The sequence below is a fragment of the Oryctolagus cuniculus genome, chromosome 7 (assembly GCF_964237555.1).
Source record: "Oryctolagus cuniculus chromosome 7, mOryCun1.1, whole genome shotgun sequence".
Taxonomy (NCBI): Eukaryota; Metazoa; Chordata; class Mammalia; order Lagomorpha; family Leporidae; genus Oryctolagus; species Oryctolagus cuniculus.
The window spans coordinates 27,344,422-27,363,668 of NC_091438.1; positions in this window are offsets into that span (position 1 = coordinate 27,344,422).

Consider the following 19,247-nt stretch of genomic DNA (forward strand, 5'->3'; position numbering starts at 1 on the left):
GCAAGCCTGAGTTTGGTTGCAGGTTTCATACTTTTGTTATAGGGTGAAGCCATGCGTTGCATCAGATTTAAGCAATACAGATTTGTGGGTGGTTATCAGTGTCATTGAAAATCAAAGAATACCTTATTGAAAGTTACACCTGGTAACAGCTAACAGGCTTGACTGTTTATTAAGGAGGTACATTACACCCTCGCATGGCATATTATCTACAAGTAGGGAGAAGAAAACAGTGGAGTCTTAATCAACACACTTCCTAATGTGCAGATGTTTCCTTGCCCATGGCTGATGTTTCCTAGGTCACAGGTGAGGTTCATTGAAAGGTCCTGGGAACCAGCTTCAGGGCATCTTCAAGTAAAGACAGCATCCTGGTTGACTTATGCCTCTGAAGGATTTAAGTTCACATTGTTATGTTTTAAAACCTGTGCATGTTTGATTAATAATATGGCAAATAGCAATAGGTTAAAAAACAAACGAAAAACTCAAAGCCCAAAGGTCTCAGTAACAAGGGTCCTGGGGCCACTGTAGTGGTGTAGTAGGTAATACTACCGCCTGGGACACTGGCATCTCATGATGTCTTGGTTACTCCTCTTCTAATCCAGCTCCCTGCCAATGGTCTAGGAAAAGCAACAGAAGATGGCCCCTGCCACTGACATGGGAGACCTGGAAGAAGTTCCTGGCTCCTGGCTTCAGTCTGGCCCAGCTCTGGCTGTCGCAGCCAGCTGGGGAATGAACCAGCAGATGGAAGATCTCTCTCTCTCTCCCCCTCCCCCCCCACCTCTCTCTATATAACTCTGACTTTCAAAATAAATAAATAAATAAATCTTTAAAAAAGAAGAAGAAAAAATTTAGAAATGGTTATGAGATCAAAACGTCTGAGAACATTTGTTAAGATTTATTTATGTGAAAGGCAGAGTTACAGAGAGAGGGAAGGAAGAAGAGGGAGAGAGAGAGAGAGATGGCTACCAACAGCCAGGACTGGGCCAGGCAGAATCCAAGAGTTTCCTCTGGGTCTTCCATGTGTGTGGTAGGGGGTCCAAGTATTTGGGTTATCCTCCACTTCTTTTCCAAGTGCATTTGCAGGGAGCTGGGTCTGAACTGGAGCAGCCAAGACATGAATCGGCACCCATATGGGATGCTGGCATGGCAGGCAGCAGCTTAGCTCGCTATGCCACAATGCTTGCCCCCAAAACTTTGAGAACTTCTGATCTACATAATATAATTATCTAGTCTCCTAAACTCCAAGCATGTTATGGTGGCCACAAAGATGACTTCAATGATCCTGTTGCAGCTGCTTTGCATTGACGTTCAGTGCTTTGAAAGAAAGAAAGAAAGAGAAAGAAAGAAAGAAACAAGCAAGTTGGGAGAGATGAGCCTTGGAGACCCAAACTGTGTTAATCTGTAAAACACTGGCTCTGTAAATTTTTCAGGGTATAAATCAATTAAACACCTCAGATTCTCTTGGCAAAGAGGCTGTGTATAAACAAATAACAATTCTTATATTGGGTAGAAAATGTTTATTATTATTTTTCTCTAAGTAGTCTTGATAATCAGAATTCTAGAATGGTCCTGAATGATGTTTTCGCTTACAGAATCCTCACCACTATGAGTGTGGTCTGGGACCAGTGAATTTGATAGTAGACCTGTGAGTTCCTAACATTTTATGATAAACATGAGGTTATTCAAGTGGGCCCAATCTGATCACACAAGCCCTTTAAAAACAGAATTTTCTCCTGCTAGTAGTGAAACAGTAAATCAGAACAATGTTATTTGAAGGCTGAGAATTTGATATACTGCTGCTGGAGGGGACTGTGTGCTAAGAAATGTGGCACTAACTCCTGGCCAATAGCCAGCAAGGCCTCTCAGTCCTACATCTACAGGGAACTGAATCCCGCTAAAAACGGAACAAAACAAAAAACAAACAAACAAACAGAAACCTTAATGATTCTCCCTCAGAGCCACCTCAGAGTCTTCAGCAAAAGGCCCAGTGTGGCCAACATCTGAACTGCAGCCTGCATCACCCCAAGCCAGGAGCCCACCTGAACTTGATCTACAGCACTATGAGCTGAGCTGTTGTAGTAATAGTTTTAAGCTGCTAAATGTTGATATTTTTCTGGGCAGCCATAGGAAACTCACACAGAGGTAAATAGAATGCATTTTAAAATTAGATATCTCACAACAAAATCAATTGGTAACCTTGGCAACCTGGTGAGAGACTGCGGAGAAATTTGAGACCACACTGAGGGCTGCATAAACTCTTTGTGTGGTCCCAGGGGTAGAGCAGACTAATACCCACAGGGACCAGATTTCATACATCAACTACCCTCAATTCCACTCATCTGTGTGGAATTACTTCCCAACTGAGTCAAAAAAAAAAAAAAAAAAAAGAGAGAGAGAGAGAGAGAACAATCTGGGTGAGTCACCTTTGGCACACCCTTAACCCTGAAGAACCAAACAGAGTTCTCTGGCCACACCCATCACAGCCTCTAAGGATCCATCAAAAGCAGACAGTCCACTTAATCTAGAGTGATAGTATAACAAGAAAAGGCACCACAGCGAAGAAATCAAAGAATATCTCCACAATGCCAAACAAATGCAGAAACCGAGGTAACAAGAACAAGGAAGACACTATGATGCCCCCAAATGAAAAAGACACCCCAATTCAAGATTATGAAGATGATGAGATAGAAGAAATGCAAGAAGCAGATCTCAAAAAATTGATAAGGACATTAAGAAGTTCTCAAAAACAAATTCTTGAACTACAGAAATCCTTAATGGACAAGATAGAAAATCTCTCACGTGAAAATGAAATATTAAGGAGGAATCAAAACAAAATGAAACAACTAGTAGAACATGAAATTGTGATAGTGATGAGAAATCATAATGAAATGAAGAATTCAATAGATCAAATGACAAACACATTAGAGAGCCATAAAAACAGAATGGGTGAAGCAGAAGAGGAAATATCGGACGTAGAAGATAGAGCACAGGAAAGGATACAGTCAAACCAAAGAAAAGAAGAGGAAATTAGAAATCTAAAAAATATTGTTGGGAATCTACAGGATACTATTAAAAAACCCAACATTCGAGTTCTAGGAGTTCCTGAAGGCATGGAGAGGGAGAAAGGATTAGAAGGCCTTTTTAGTGAGATACTAGCAGAAAATTTCCCAGGTTTGGAGAAGGACAGAGACATCCTAGTACAGGAAGCTCATAGAACCCCTAATAAACATGACCAAAAGAGATCCTCACCACGACACGTTGTAATTAAACTCACCACAGTGAAACATAAAGAAAAGATCCTAAAATGTGCAAGAGAGAAACGTCAGATTACTCTCACAGGACCTCCAATTAGACTCACAGCTGACTTCTCATCAGAAACCCTACAAGCTAGGAGGGAATGGCGAGATATAGCCCAGGTACTAAGAGAGAAAAACTGCCAGCCTAGAATATTATATCCTGCAAAGCTCTCATTTGTGAATGAAGGTGAAATAAAGACCTTTCACAGCAAAAAGAAATTGAAAGAATTTCTTGCCACTCGTCCAGCTCTGCAAAAGATGCTTAAAGATGTGTTACACACAGAAACACAGAAACACGGTCATCAATATGAAAAAAGGTAAACGAAGGAAACCTCACAGCAAAAGATCACAGGAAGTTCAAAACATATATTAGAAAATATTTTTGGGGCCGGTGCCGTGGCTCACTAGGCTAATCCTCCACCTTGTGGCGCCAGCACACCGGGTTCTAGTCCTGGTCGGGGCACTGGATTCTGTCCTGGTTGCCCCTCGTCCAGGCCAGCTCTCTGCTGTGGCCTGGGAGTGCAGTGGAGGATGGCCCAAGTGCTTGGGCCCTGCACCCCATGGGAGACCAGGAGAAGCACGTGGCTCCTGCCTTCGGATCAGTGCGGTGCGCTGGCCACAGTGCGCCGGCTGCAGCGGCCATTGGAGGGTGAACCAATGGCAAAGGAAGACCTTTCTCTCTCTGTCTCTCTCTCTCACTATCCACTCTGCCTGTAAAAAGAAAGAAAGAAAGAAAGAAAGAAAGAAAGAAAGAAAGAAAGAAAGAAAGAAAGAAAGAAAGAAAATATATTTGGCAAATGGCAGGGCAAAGTTACTACTTATCAATAGTCACATTGAACATTAATGGCCTGAACTGTCCAGTTAAAAGACACCGATTGGCTGACTGGGTTAAGGAACAAAACCCATCTATTTGCTGTTTACAAGAAACACATCTTTCCAGCAAAGATGCATATAGACTGAAAGTGAAAGGCTGGAAAAAGATATACCATGCCAACAGAAATGAAAAAAAGAGCGGGTGTAGCCATCTTAATATCAGACAACATAAACTTTACCACAAAAACTGTTAGGAGAGACAAAGAAGGGCACTATATAATGATCAAGGGATCAATTCAACAAGAAGATATAACGATTATCAGTGTATATGCACCTAATTACAGGACACCGGTTTATTTAAAAGATTTGTTAAGGGACTTAAAGGGAGACTTAGACCCCAATACAATAGTACTGGGGGACTTCAATACTCCACTCTCAGAAATAGACAGATCAACAGGACAGAAGATCAATAAGGAGACAGTAGATTTAAACGACACTATAGCCCAAATGGATCTAACAGATGTCTACAGAACTTTTCATCCTACACAGATAGCATTTACATTCTTCTCAGCAGTACATGGAACCTTCCCTAGGATTGAACACATACTAGGCCATAAAGCAAGTCTCAGCAAATTCAAAAGAATTAGAATCATACTATGCAGATTCTCAGACCATAAAGGAATGAAGTTGGAAATTAGCAACTCAGGAATCCCTAGAGCATATGCAAACATATGGAGACTGAACAACATGCTCCTGAATGAACAATGGGTCATAGAAGAAATTAAAAGAGAAATCAAAAACTTTCTGGAAGTAAATGAGGATAACAGCACAACATACCAAAACTTATGGGATACAGCAAAAGCAGTGTTAAGAGGAAAGTTTATATCAATAGGTGCCTACATCAAGAAATTGGAAAGGCACCAAATAAATGAGCTTTCAATTCATCTCAAGGATCTAGAAAATCTGCAGCAAATCACCCAAATATAGTAAGAGAAGAGAAATAATTAAAATCAGAGAAGAATAGGCTAATCCTCCGCCTTGCTGCGCCGGCACACCGGGTTCTAGTGCCGGTTGGGGCGCCGGATTCTGTCCTGGTTGCCCCTCTTCCAGGCCAGCTCTCTGCTGTGGCCAGGGAGTGCAGTGGAGGATGGCCCAAGTCCTTGGGCCCTGCACCCCATGGGAGACCAGGAGAAGCACCTGGCTCCTGCCATCAGATCAGCACGGTGCGCCAGCCGCAGCTCACCTGCCGCGGTGGCCATTGGAGGGTGAACCAACGGCAAAGGAAGACCTTTCTCTCTGTCTCTCTCTCTCACTGTCCACTCTGCCTGTCAAAAAAAAAAATCAGAGAAGAAATCAATAGGATTGAATCCAAAAAAAATTACAAAAAATCAGCCAAACGAGGAGCTGGTTTTTTGAAAAAATAAACAAGATTGACACCCCATTGGCCCAACTAACTAAAAAAAGAAGAGAAAAGACCCAAATTAATAAAATCAGAGATGAAAAAGGAAATGTAACAACAAACACCACAGAAATAAAAAGAATCATCAGAAATTACTACAAGGACTAGTATGCCAGCAAACAGGAAACCTATCAGAAATGGATAGATTCCTGGACACGTGCAACCTACCTAAAATGAACCAAGAATACATAGAAAACCTAAACAGACACACAACTGAGACAGCAATAAAAACAGTAATAAAGGCCCTCCCAACAAAGAAAAGCCCAGGACCACTTGGATTCACTGCTAAATTCTACCAGACAATTAAAGAAGAACTAACTCCAATTCTTCTCAAACTATTCAGAACAATTGAAAAAGAGGGAATCCTCCCAAATTCTTTCTATGAAGCCAGCATCACCTTAATTCCTAAGCCGGAAAAAGATGCAGCATTGAAAGAGAATTACACCGGTTGCCCCTCTTCCAGGCCAGTTCTCTGCTGTGGCCTGGGAGTGCAGTGGAGGATGGCCCAAGTGCTTGGGTCCTGCACCCCATGGGAGACCAGGATAAGTACCTGGCTCCTGCCATCGGATCAGAGCGGTGCGCTGGCCACAGTGCACCGGCAGCGGTGGCCATTGGAGGGTGAACCAACGGCAAAGGAAGAACTTTCTCTCTGTCTCTCTCTCTCACTGTCCACTCTGCCTGTCAAAATAAATAAATAAATAAATAAATAAGAATTACAGACCAATATCCCTGATGAACATAGATGCAAAAATCCTCAATAAAATTCTGGCCAATAGAATGCAACAACACATCAGAAAGATCATCCACCCAGACCAAGTGGGATTTATCCCTGGTATACAGGGAGGGTTCAATGTGCATGAAACAATCAATGTGATACACCACATTAACAGACTGCAGAAGGAAAACCATATGATTATCTCAATAGACGCAGAGAAAGCATTTGATAAAATACAGCACCCTTTCATGATGAAAACTCTAAGCAAACTGGGTATGGAAGGAACATTACTCAATACAATCAAAGCAATTTATGAAAAACCCACGGCCAACATCCTATTGAATGGGGGAAAGCTGCAAGCATTTCCACTGAGATCTGCTACCAGACAGGAATGCCCACTCTCACCACTGCTATTGAATATAGTTCTGGAAGTTCTAGCCAGAGCTATTAGGCAAGAAAAAGAAATTAAAGGGATACAAATTGGGAAGGAAGAACTCAAACTATCCCTCTTTGCAGATGATATGATTTTTTACTTAGGGGACCCAAAGAACTCTACTAAGAGACTATTGGAACTCACAGGAGAGTTTGGCAAAGTAGCAGGATATAAAATCAATGCACAAAAATCAACAGCCTTTGTATACACAGGCAATGCCACGGCTGAGGAAGAGCTTCTAAGATCAAGCCCATTCACAATAGCTACAAAATCAATCAAATACCTTGGAATAAACTTAACCAAGGACGTGAAAGATCTCTACGATGAAAATTACAAAACCTTAAAGAAAGAAATAGAAGAGGATACCAAAAAATGGAAAAATCTTCCATGCTCATGGATTGGAAGAATCAATATCATCAAAATGTCCATTCTCCCAAAAGCAATTTATAGATTCAATGCAATACCAATCAAGATACCGAAGACCTTCTTCCCAAATCTGGAAAAAATGATGCTGAAATTCATATGGAGGCACAGGAGACCTCAGATAGCTAAAGCAATCTTGTACAACAAAAACAAAGCCGAAGGCATCACAATACCAGATTTCAGGATATACTACAGGGCAGTTGTAATCAAAACAGCATGGTACTGGTACAGAAACAGATGGATAGACCAATGGAACAGAATTGAAACACCAGAAATCAATCCAAACATCTACAGCCAACTTATATTTGATCAAGGATCCAAAACCAATCCCTGGAGTAAGGACAGTCTATTCAATAAATGGTGCTGGGAAAATTGGATTTACACATTCAGAATCATGAAGCAAGACCCCTACCTTTCACCTTACACAAAAATTCACTCAACATGGATTAAAGACTTAAATCTATGACCTGACACCATCAAATTATTAGAGAGCATTGGAGAAACCCTGCAAGATACAGGTACCGGCAAAGACTTCTTGGAAAAGACCCCAGAAGCACAGGCAGTCAAAGCCAAAATTAACATTTGGGATTGCATCAAATTGAAAGTTTCTGTACTTTAAAAGATACAGTCAGGAAAGTGAAGAGGCAACCGACAGAATGGGAAAAAATATTTGCAAACTATGCAACAGATAAAGGGTTGATAACCAGAATCTACAAAGAAATCAAGAAACTCCACAACATCAAAACAAACAACCCACTTAAGAGATGGGCCAAGGACCTCCATAGACATTTTTCAAAAGAGGAAATCCAAATGGCCAACAGACACATGAAAAAATGTTCAAGATCACTAGCAATCAGGGAAATGCAAATCAAAACCACAATGAGGTTTCACCTCACCCCGATTAGAATGGCTCACATTCAGAAATCTACCAATAATAGATGCTGGCAAGGATATGGGGAAAAAGGGACACTAACCCACTGTTGGTGGGAATGCAAACTGGTTAAGCCACTGTGGAAGTAAGTCTGGAGATTCTTCAGAAACCTGAATATAACCCTACCATACAATCCAGCCATCCCACTCCTTGGAATTTACCCAAAGGAAATTAAATTGGCAAACAAAAAAGCTGCCTGCAATGTTTATTGCAGCTCAATGCACAATAGCTAAGACCTGGAACCAATCCAAATGCCCATCAACAGTAGACTGGATAAAGAAATTATGGGACATGTACTCTATAGAATACTATACAGCAGTCAAAAACAATGAAACCCGGTCATTTGCAACAAGATGGAGGAATCTGGAAAACATCATGCTGAGTGACCTAAGCCAGTCCCAAAGGGACAAATATCATATGTTCTCCCTGATCGGCGACAACTAACTGAGCACCAAAGGGGAAACCTGTTGAAGTGAAATGGACACTATGAGAAACAGTGACTTGATCAGCTCTTGTCCTGACTGTTGATGTACAATGTAATACTTTATCCATTTTAGTATTTTTTTTTTGTTCTAGTACCGTTGGTTGAACTCTGTAATTAACACACAATTATTCTTAGGTGTTTAACTTTTAACTGAAAAGTGATCACTGTTAGGAATTTGGAAAACACAAATAAGCCAGTGAGTGAAATAAGCCAGTCCCAAAGGGACAAATATCATATGTTCTCCCTGATTGGTGACAACTAACCGAGCACCAAAAAGGAAGCCTGTTAAAGTGAAATGAACACTATGAGAAATGGTGACTTGATCAGCCCTTGCCCTGACTCTTGATGAGCAATTTAAAACATTATCCCTCTTAGTATTTTTTTTGTTTGTTCTACTTAATACTTTTGGTTGAATTCTGTAATCAATACACGGTTATTCTTAAGTGTTGAAACTTAACTGAAAAGTGATCTCTGTTAAATATAAGAGCAGGAATAAGAGAGGGAAGAGATGTGCAATTCGGGACATGCTCAAGCTGACTTGCCCCAAACGGTGGAGTTAGAAACATACCAGGGGATTCCAATTCAATCCCATCAAGGTGGCATGTACCAATGCCATCTCACGAGTCCAAGTGATCAATTTCAGTTCACAATTGATCATAATGATAGGACTAAGAGTCAAAGGGATCACATAAACAAGACTAGTGTCTGCAAATACTAGCTGATAGAATAAAAAAGGGAGAGAACAGGCCAGCGCCACAGCTCACTAGGCTAATCCTCCACCTTGCGGCGCCAGCACACCGGGTTCTAGTCCTGGTCAGGGCACCGGATTCTGTCCCGGTTGCCCCTCTTCCAGGCCAGCTCTCTGCTGTGGCCTGGGAGTGCAGTGGAGGATGGCCCAAGTGCTTGGGCCCTGCACGCCATGGGAGACCAGGAGAAGCACCTGGCTCCTGCCATCGGATCAGCCCAGTGCGCCATCGGATCAGCGCGGTGTCTTGACGGCCATTGGAGAGTGAACCAATGGTAAAGGAAGACCTTTCTCTCTGTCTCTCTCTCTCACTGTCCAGTCTGCCTGTCAAAAAAAAGGGGGGGGAATGATCCAACATGGGAAGTGAGATACATAGCAGACTCATAGAATGGCGGGTGTCCTAAACAGCACTCTGGCCTCAGAATCAGCCCTTAAGGCATGCGGATCCGGCTGAAAAGCCCATGAGACTATTTCAGGCATGGAAAGCTAAGACACTCTGGGGAAAAAAAAGACCTAAATGAAAGATCACTGCGAGTGAGACCCCAGTGGAAAGAACAGGTCATCAAAGAAGGAGGTACCTTTCTCTGAAGGGAGGAGAGAACTTCCACTCTGACTATGACCTTGTCTAAATATGATCAGAGTCGGTGAACTCAAAAGGCTTCCATAGCCTTGGCAACTCATGACAAGTGCCTAGGGTGATTACTGATGCGATAAACAAGAGTATCAATTTGTTAAGTCAACAACAGGAGTCACTGTGCACTTACTCCTCATGTAGGATCTCTGTCCTTAATGTGCTGTACATTATGATTTAATGCTATAACTAGTACTCAAACAGTATTGTTCACTTTGTGTTTCTTTGTGGGTGCAAACTGTTGAAACCTTGACTTAATATATGCTAAACTGATCTTCTGTATATAAAGAGAATTGAAAATGAATCTTGATGTGCATGGAAGGGGAGAGGGAGTTTGAAAGGGGAGGGTTGCGGGTGGGGGAGGGAAGTTATGGGGGGGAGGAAGCCATTGTAATCCATACGCTGTACTTTGGAAATTTATATTCATTAAATAAAAGTTAAAAAAATTAGATATCTCACAACAAAATCAACCATTAAACACATTGAAGTGTACAACTCAATGGCATTAGTATTTTCACAATTTGTAGTGAAGAGTTAAAATTGTATATGTATGGGTGTCAAAAGTTAAGCTTAAGCTTACAGGTTTAAAAACCTTCCTGGTGCAGCTGTGAAAATAAGACAGAGTAAAGTAGCACCTTGACAGTAGGGACTCCATTTTGGAGCACTTGGGACTGCATTCTGGGAAAGCACCCCCCCACCGTGAGACTCTGGTCTGAAACTATGATCTCAAATAGTCGGACAATAGCAGTGCACTACATCACCCTTGGCAACGCACAAAAACCCCCTAGCATGATTGCTCAAGCTTAAAAGTAGAAAGGTTGCACCTGGGTTACCTGGGCTAATAATGAAGATGTGATTTGTCTATGTCTTAAAATCATAATTGCTGATTGTAAGATTTTAGCAACCGCTTAGCAACCATGTATTCTCTCCCCCCTCCCGATTTTGCGGTTTTTGCCTTTATAAACCCTATGCTGTAGTTCCTCACTGCTCCTCTGTCCTTGTCAGAGGGCCCCAACATGTTGGATCAATAAATTTAACCCTTTGCTGGTTGCATGAGAGAAAAAGTCTCTTGGAGTCGTTCCTCGGGCGGTGGGCTTTTTTTTTAGACCCTAACATTTGGAGGTCCCACCGAGATCTGACTGCTGCCTGTGGACGCCTCCAACGGATATCTCTCGGGGTGAGTAAGGCGCCTATTGTTTTGCTTAAACGTGTACACTTTAATTTGTTGTTTGGTAAGGTTTGTTATTTGTTTGTAATCGGCAGCGTGGTTGTCGGGCTCGAGCGAGAGCTCCACCCGACTGTGGCGGGCAGACGTGCTCCGGAGCCACAGACCACATCCCGGGGGACGCCCCGGGAGAAAGGGAGAACTGGGGACGCCCAGTGTTTCCTGTTTGGTGGGTTGCCTGCAGTAGGGAAATAGACTGCAGAGACTCACATTTTGTTTGTACTGCCGAAACTTTGGTATTTGATCGAGCTCGTTAGTCTTTTGTATTTGTTAAGCATTTTTGGGACACCGTGATGGCTCCCGTTTGGTAGACATTTGTGTGGTCGTTGTATGCTGCTTCTCTACGCTGTTTGTCTGTTTGTGTACATTGTGTTGTCTGCTAACATGGGCCAGACTGTGTCTACACCTTTGTCTCTAACTTTGAATCATTGGTCAGAGGTAAGCCACTAGGCACATAACCTTTCTTTGTCAGTCAAAAAGGTAAAGTGGCAGTCTTTCTGTGTCTCTAAATGACCTGCTCTCAGAGTGGATTGGCCCCCGGAGGGCTCATTCCATTTACCACTCATTAGCCGAGTGAAAGAGGCCGTTCTCCAGCCTGGCCGTCATGGGCACCCAGACGGGGATTTTAAGAAGACATCGAAGGTCAGTATTCCTTCCCTCAAGCGGGACCGGATCTGTGGAAGTGACCGTTGAGTGTCCGGCACCCCACAGCTCTCCGAGAACGCGGAGTCCCCCCGGCCACGGCTTAGCTACGGCCGAAACTCCAGAGGGATTGTAAGGAACGGGAGGGAAATTAGGAAGGGCAGTTGGCTGAGAGCCTGGAGACCCCCTGAGCTCGCTTTGGCTTCCCGGCGGCCGGACTGCGACCCGAGGATCAGGTCTCTCTCTCAGAGGGACGCCTGGTCACGCTGCCTACTGCTACGCGAGCAGGGCTTAGCTTCGGTCGAGGCTAATATTGGCCCTTCAGGTAAACTCAGACAACTAGGTAGTGGGTAACCTTGAGCGATAGGAGATTTCAAACCCCACTCAGCCCCCAGACTGAGGAGCTTTATTGCTTTCTGCCTTCCTCCTTCTCCCAGGGGCTCCCTCCTCCACTCTTTTGCTCTCCTCATCTCCATTCCTGTACCACTGGCCAGGAGAAAGGGAGAGGGAAATTCCACAGGTCTCTCCACCCCGGGAAAAGCTGTTACCTGTTACCTGTTAACCCTTTCCAACCTGGCAGAAAGTTTTCCGTCTTTGCAGCTTATGGTAGCTCTGGTGCGTCTTAAAGTTTTTTTGTGAAGTATTACTGTTGCTAAGCTTTGATTGCCTGAGGACTAAATCTGGAAAAAAGCTAAAGTTAACTATCTGTTGTAATTGACTGAGTGTCTGCAGTAGTCCTAATTGATCTGGCTTTGGTTAAATTATAGGAGGTTCCCAACACTCTTAGTAAAACGGCACACTTACCCAACCCCATGGTTAGTCCTGCCAGGCCACGGTGTGTGCAGTCTTCCCTGTAAATGGGGGACCACAGCCTTTCTCTGCACTGTATTCTAGTTCATGTGGCCTGCCGCACCCAGGCAGGCATAGCCAAATATCTCTAGGCAGAGCCCCCACCCCAGGGCTGCTTTTTCTCTCCTCTCCTGGAGGAATTTCCAATTCAATACTACTGCTGGCCTTACCTAAGGGAGCCAGAACCTTAAGCCATTAACCCTTACCAACCTGATGGTTTTTTCTCTTTGCAGCTAATAAAAACCTAAACAATGGGTTATTCATCTGAGAGCATTCACCTGTCTCGAAGGTTTCGAAGGTTTCGCGTTTTTCTATTGCCATTAGAGTCTTAATTGGGAAAACTACAATGCAAAGTTGTTTACATTGTTTATCTGTTTTTAATGTCTGAGTGATTACCCAACTGATCAGAAATGTACTAATTTTGGCTAAATGGTTTGACTCTCTGACAGCTTAAATTCTAAACCGAGTCTTCCAACTTTGGGCTTCCAGCCGGATCCCTGGAACTCTCAAAGAATGAGACTCTAAATTTGTTAAAGTAACAGCTGCTTGGGTCAATTCAAATTATATAAAATATATTAAAATGTTATAAATGGTGTCAGACCTATACTGTATTTATGTTTTTGCTTTCCAGCTAAAGTGGTCTTATAAAAATAAGAGTAAATTCTGTGTATACAAGCCTTTATGTTGTTAACTAAAGTAAGCCAATGCAGATTGGTTCAGAAAATTGAGGTAATGCAAACACCCTTCGGTTTGCTCAGTGGCTTGCTTGCTCAGTTTTACATGTCTTTGATATGCTTTAAACTTGTTTCTCTTAATGAGGAAGATCTTTTCAAAGTTGTAAACATACACTAGTGTTTGCTGTCCAGGAGGTGTTATCCTCATGTTACTTAAAAACATAAAAATGTAATTTTAACTTCTATTTCAGATAATGGTGTGGTATTCATTAATAACTCAGTGTCTTAAGACATCTAGGCATCAGTGCTAAGTAAAACTTGGGAAAATATATTATATATACTTTTAACATCTCAAATTTGATAAAAAAAAAAAACTTTGAGTTTGTTAACATGTATTCTCATAGGTTTTCCATACATGACAATTCAAGGCTATGTAAAAGAAACTACGGGTATAAAGTTTCAAAAGGTGTAAACAAGTCATAAAAAGTTTTAAAATGTTTACCTAAAGTTAAAGTCTGATCTTCTGTTATAACAATGGGGTTTAAAAAAAAAAAAAAAGATGTACTAATGTTAGTAAATATCTAAAAATGGTCTAAATCATAAATCTTGGAATCTGTTTCTGCAAAAACTGTAACGTCTATTTTAACAGTGTTTGCTTATTCGGTTACTCTGCCATTTCTAGAGTTAGGTCCTGTAAGCTCTTTTTTTGACTCTGTTAAATAATCCTAAATTATGTAAACTCTTATATACAAGGTTTTTTTTTATATCTGGTTTATTCGACAACAAGAGACATAAAATTCATGTTAATCCATTGTGTACTCTACTGTCTCTGTTAAGTTATGATTATGCAGAAGATGCTAAAAAACTGGGTTCCAGAAACCCAAGAAAGCGCTAGTGTCCACAGGCTACACGGTAAATACCCGGAAGCCAAAGAATGGCAGAGACCTCTGCCACAATTTCTCCTCTAAGTCAGGCTACAAAGTAAACACTGGTTAAACTGCCAGTTAAATCTAAAAGCCCAAAAAGTCAGGCTAGAGACCCAACTCGCTGCCTCACTTCTCTTTTCTCTTCCAGAAGGGAAGTTACTACTGTTCTGCAGGACTCTCCACTGTGATGTACGGTTTGATCCCCAGACCTTATGTAAGGGATGACTGACCTTTTCTGTAATAATGCCTGGCCACAGTATAGGGCCCCAAACAACAACAACAACAACAAAAAAAAGGTTAAAGTATAAAATAATATGACAACTAGATCAATTTTTCAGTGTAAAAAGTTACACTGACGACCTCAAAAGTATGCAAGCAGGTCACCACAGTTGATCTTACCTATAGGGTCATAGTTCTCCTCATGGGCACGGTCTTAACTCGCAGGAAAATACTAAGTGTCAGAATTTGCCCATGACCATAGTTTTTCTAGCTCACCCTGATATTTAAAAAAAATCTCCAAAAATCAGGATTGGGTTAAGCACCCCCTTGACTGACATCATAGAGGCTGCCTCCTTGGTCTACTTTATTAGAGACCAAAAAAATGAGGAGCAAGCTAGCAGCAGAGGATAGGCAACAGACCAATCAATGGCTGCTTTACACGGTGATTGCCATCAAGGAGACCCAGCAAGGCCAGTGCACCCCAAATGGCACCTGTTGCTGATATAAGGAGACAGGGCATTGGGCAAGCAGCTGTCGTGACAGCAAATGCCTTCTGTCAGCCCTGCCAAGAGCACGGCCACTGGACACGGAACTGCCCTGGGTGTCGAAGGACTCCTGGTTCAGAACCGCTGACCCTGTGGCCCCGAGCTAAAAAGCCTTTGGCTCTGCCCAGCCTCTGCCCAGCTTCCAGCTCCAGCCACTGCTATTGAGGGGATGGCCTAGGGTCAGTAAAACGCAAGTTGCCTATTTCCATCAGCCTCCTATTCAGCTCTCCTCCTAGTGCATCCATGTAATGCAAGTCAACAGGGTGCCTCCCTTAAAGGAGATTTGCATCTCTTTCAATTCTCTTCCAGCACCCCATGGACAGGTCTGGGCCTCACACACCCAGCCAGGCCTTAAAAGTCTATCCAATAACATTAAGCTTAGAAAGCCCTCCCTGCCAGTTCCTAAAAACAGGGCTTTCGGTAACAGCTAACTCAGATAGCCCTACACCAATTTGAACAGGTCCTCACTGAGGACTTAAAGGGCCTATCTCTTAAGGGGTGTGCACAATAATCCATAATATAAATGGTTAAATGTAAATAATTCATTAGTCTGTCCTTTTCCCAGCCTGAGACTCTAGTCTTGTACATTGACTTAACTTCCTAGCAAAACTGGCTACTAAATATAAAAAAAAAAAAAATTGTCTCTGGGTCAATCAGACTAGACAGGCACAAACCCAGATTTGTACTTTTCCTGGAAAAAGCCAAACAGCTCCAGGACCAGGCCAAGCAGAGCTGGGATTTCTGGCCTGACATCTGGTCATGGAAATCCTGGCTATTTCCTCTCCTTGGCCCGCTAACTTCTGCAATCTTGATGCTTCTCTTTGCACCGTGTGTTTTTAATGCCCTTGTTCGTTTTGTCTCTAACAGACTAAAAGCTGTTGAACTCCAAATGGTCATCAGGCAAGACTTCCAGCCCATTCCACTGGACGACTTGAGCAGCCCTCTGGACCGAGCAACACAGTCTTTCCAAGGCCACTGTTGCACACCATAAGACAGGTAGCAAGAGGAAATACCCAAATCCCCCTCGACGCCCACATGCCAGCTTCGAAGAAGTTACAGAAAACGGAACTCCATCCATAATCCCAAAGAAGAATTTTGGGTATTACCTCTTGAGGGGAAAATATTAGGCAGAAAGTCAGTTATGAGCTTATGTGTGTGTGACATAAAGGCCTAATGTGTCCAGCATATGCATCTGCATCTCAGTCATCCTGACAATGTTTCACGGGCAGCCTGGCCTTTGCATCCTGCCCTGCCCCCTTCTACCTGATAACCTGCCAGGTGGAGATGCCCGCCCCTTCTGCCTGACAAATCTTCCACAATCTCCCAGATGCAGCCCAGTATCTGCATTTCAGTATTACAGAACAGGCGGGGGGTTAAATCTCATTTTCATGGGGGTGGGTTATGCGCGGCCCTAAAAAAAAAAAAAAAATGTTGTTTTTATGTCAACTAAACTGAGGTGGTTAGAAACTCCATGGCCAAACTCAAAAAACGACTGAAAAAACGGCAACGGGAGAGGGAAACTCAACAGGGATGGTTTGAGTCATAGTTCGGCCGGTCCCCGTGGCTTACTACTCTACTGTCAGCCCTAACAGGACCCTTAATTGTTCTACTCCTAATTGTAACCATAGGACCTTGTATGTTAAATAGACTCATCACCTTCGTGTGGAAACAAGTTAAAAATGTTAAACTCATGGTTGTAAGACAACAATATGTCACATTAAAAGAGACAAAAACGAATAATCTCTAAGATTAGAGATCCTCACAACAAGGAGTGGGGAATGAAGAGTTAAAATTGTATATGTATGGGTGTCAAAAGTTAAGCTTAAGCTTACAGGTTTAAAAACCTTCCTGGTGCAGCTGTGAAAATAAGACAGAGTAAAGTAGCACCTTGACAGTAGGGACTCCATTTTGGAGCACTTGAGACTGCATTCTGGGAAAGCACCCCCCCACCGTGAGACTCTGGTCTGAAACTATGATCTCAAATAGTCGGACAATAGCAGTGCACTACATCACCCTTGGCAACGCACAAAAACCCCCTAGCATGATTGCTCAAGCTTAAAAGTAGAAAGGTTGCACCTGGGTTACCTGGGCTAATAATGAAGATGTGATTTGTCTATGTCTTAAAATCATAATTGCTGATTGTAAGATTTTAGCAACCGCTTAGCAACCATGTATTCTCTCCCCCCTCCCGATTTTGCGGTTTTTGCCTTTATAAACCCTATGCTGTAGTTCCTCACTGCTCCTCTGTCCTTGTCAGAGGGCCCCAACATGTTGGATCAATAAATTTAACCCTTTGCTGGTTGCATGAGAGAAAAAGTCTCTTGGAGTCGTTCCTCGGGCGGTGGGCTTTTTTTTTAGACCCTAACAGTAGAATCATCCCTTCTTTCTTGTTTCAAGACACTTTCAACATCTAGAAAGGAAATCTATATCCATTAAATAGCCATTGCCTATTTTCCCAACTCAACTAGCACCAGCCTTCTACTCCCAACAAACACAGGTATGCATTCTGTCTCCATAAATGTAGCTGTTCTGGAAGTTTTATAGTACTTGTGACCTTCTGTGTCTAGCTTCTAGTTTCTTTCACATACCATGATCTTTCTAAGCTTCATCCATATGGTAGCATGTATTAGTACATCGTTCCTTTTGTGACTGAATAATATGTGTATATTCCACATTTTGTTTACTCATTCATCAGTTGATGGACATTTGGGTAGTTTCCACTCTTGGCTGTTATGGATAGTGGTGCTGTGAACACTTTTGTGAAAGTGTTTATATGAAGGTCTGTTTTCGGTTCTGCAGGGTATGTACCCAGAAGTAGGGTTGCTGTATCTCTTGGTAATTCTATCTGTAGCCATCTGAGGAACTACTCTGCTGTTTTTCACAGGGTCTTCCCACAAGCCAAGCTTACAATTTTTCCACATCCTTGTCAACATTCATTTTCCTGTTTTTTTATTTTCTTTAAGTAGTGGATGTGAAGTGGTGTCTATTTATGGCTTTGATTTGTGTTTCCCTAATGACTAATGGTGTTGAGCATCTTTTCATATATTTGTTGACCATGTGTATATTTTCTTTGGAGGAAGTCTTTTCCCAATTTTAAATCAGGTTGTCAATTTTGTTGAACTGTTAGAGTTATTTATATAGTCTAGATACTATATTTTTTGTGAGATATCTCAATTGCAAATATATTTTCTCCCATTTTGTAGAGGTATAAAGAATATTAAGGAATATATTCTGTATTCATATAAAAAAGCATGTAGGGTGTATATATTTTATAAAAAATAGGATTATATGATACAATTACACTATGCATTCTTAGGGCTCTTATTTTTCTCAGTAAGAAATAATTCATGGAAAACATTCCATGTAAAAAAGTATATAATTCTTTCTAATGCCTACATAATGTCCCATTGTGTGAATGAACTATAATTTGTTCAGCCATTCTGTATTTAAGGTCCATCATTGAGTTTCTACTTTTTGGTCACTGCCAACATGCTACAATTAACATCCTTGCACAATGTTTGTGTATACATTTTTAATTTCATTTTAATGAGACTTTTTCCTATGATTATAAGGTTAAAGAATTTGTGTGATATTTAATTTTAATAGGTATTTCTCAGTTGCTTTCCATAGACTATTATTAATAACTTACGTTTTTATTAGCAACATATGGCAACATTTTATAGCAACAGGATTCTTTTTGTACTGCACCCCTGATTATAGGTGTAATCAGGCTTATAAAAATGTTACTTGTTTAATAGGTGTAAATGTGTGGTCCTCGGCCTGTAATGATTTTGCCCCCTAGTGGATATTTGACAAGGTCTGTAATCATTTTTGATTGTTGTAACTGGATGGGGCAGAGGGGCATTGAACCTAATTTCTGGGCACAGCCTTAGAGTCTGCTAAATACCCTGTGAAATTTAAGGCAGCCCCCACACAAAGGGCTATCTAGCCTAGGATACCACTGGTAAGGAATAGGAGAAATCATGGTATGAAAACAACTCATTGTATCTCAGTTTGCAAATGCTTATGAGTGACTTTGAACAAGATTTACTCTATGTAAATAGCCTATTTATATACTTTATTCATTGTTCTTTTGGATGTTTATCCTTCTGTTATCAGTTTGTTACAACTCTTTACATGGTAGAGATTCTTTTTTCCTTTTTATTTAAAATACTTTTCAAATATACTCCTTATTGCCTTTTTAATGAAAACTTTATTTATAAAGAATTATAAGTTTACT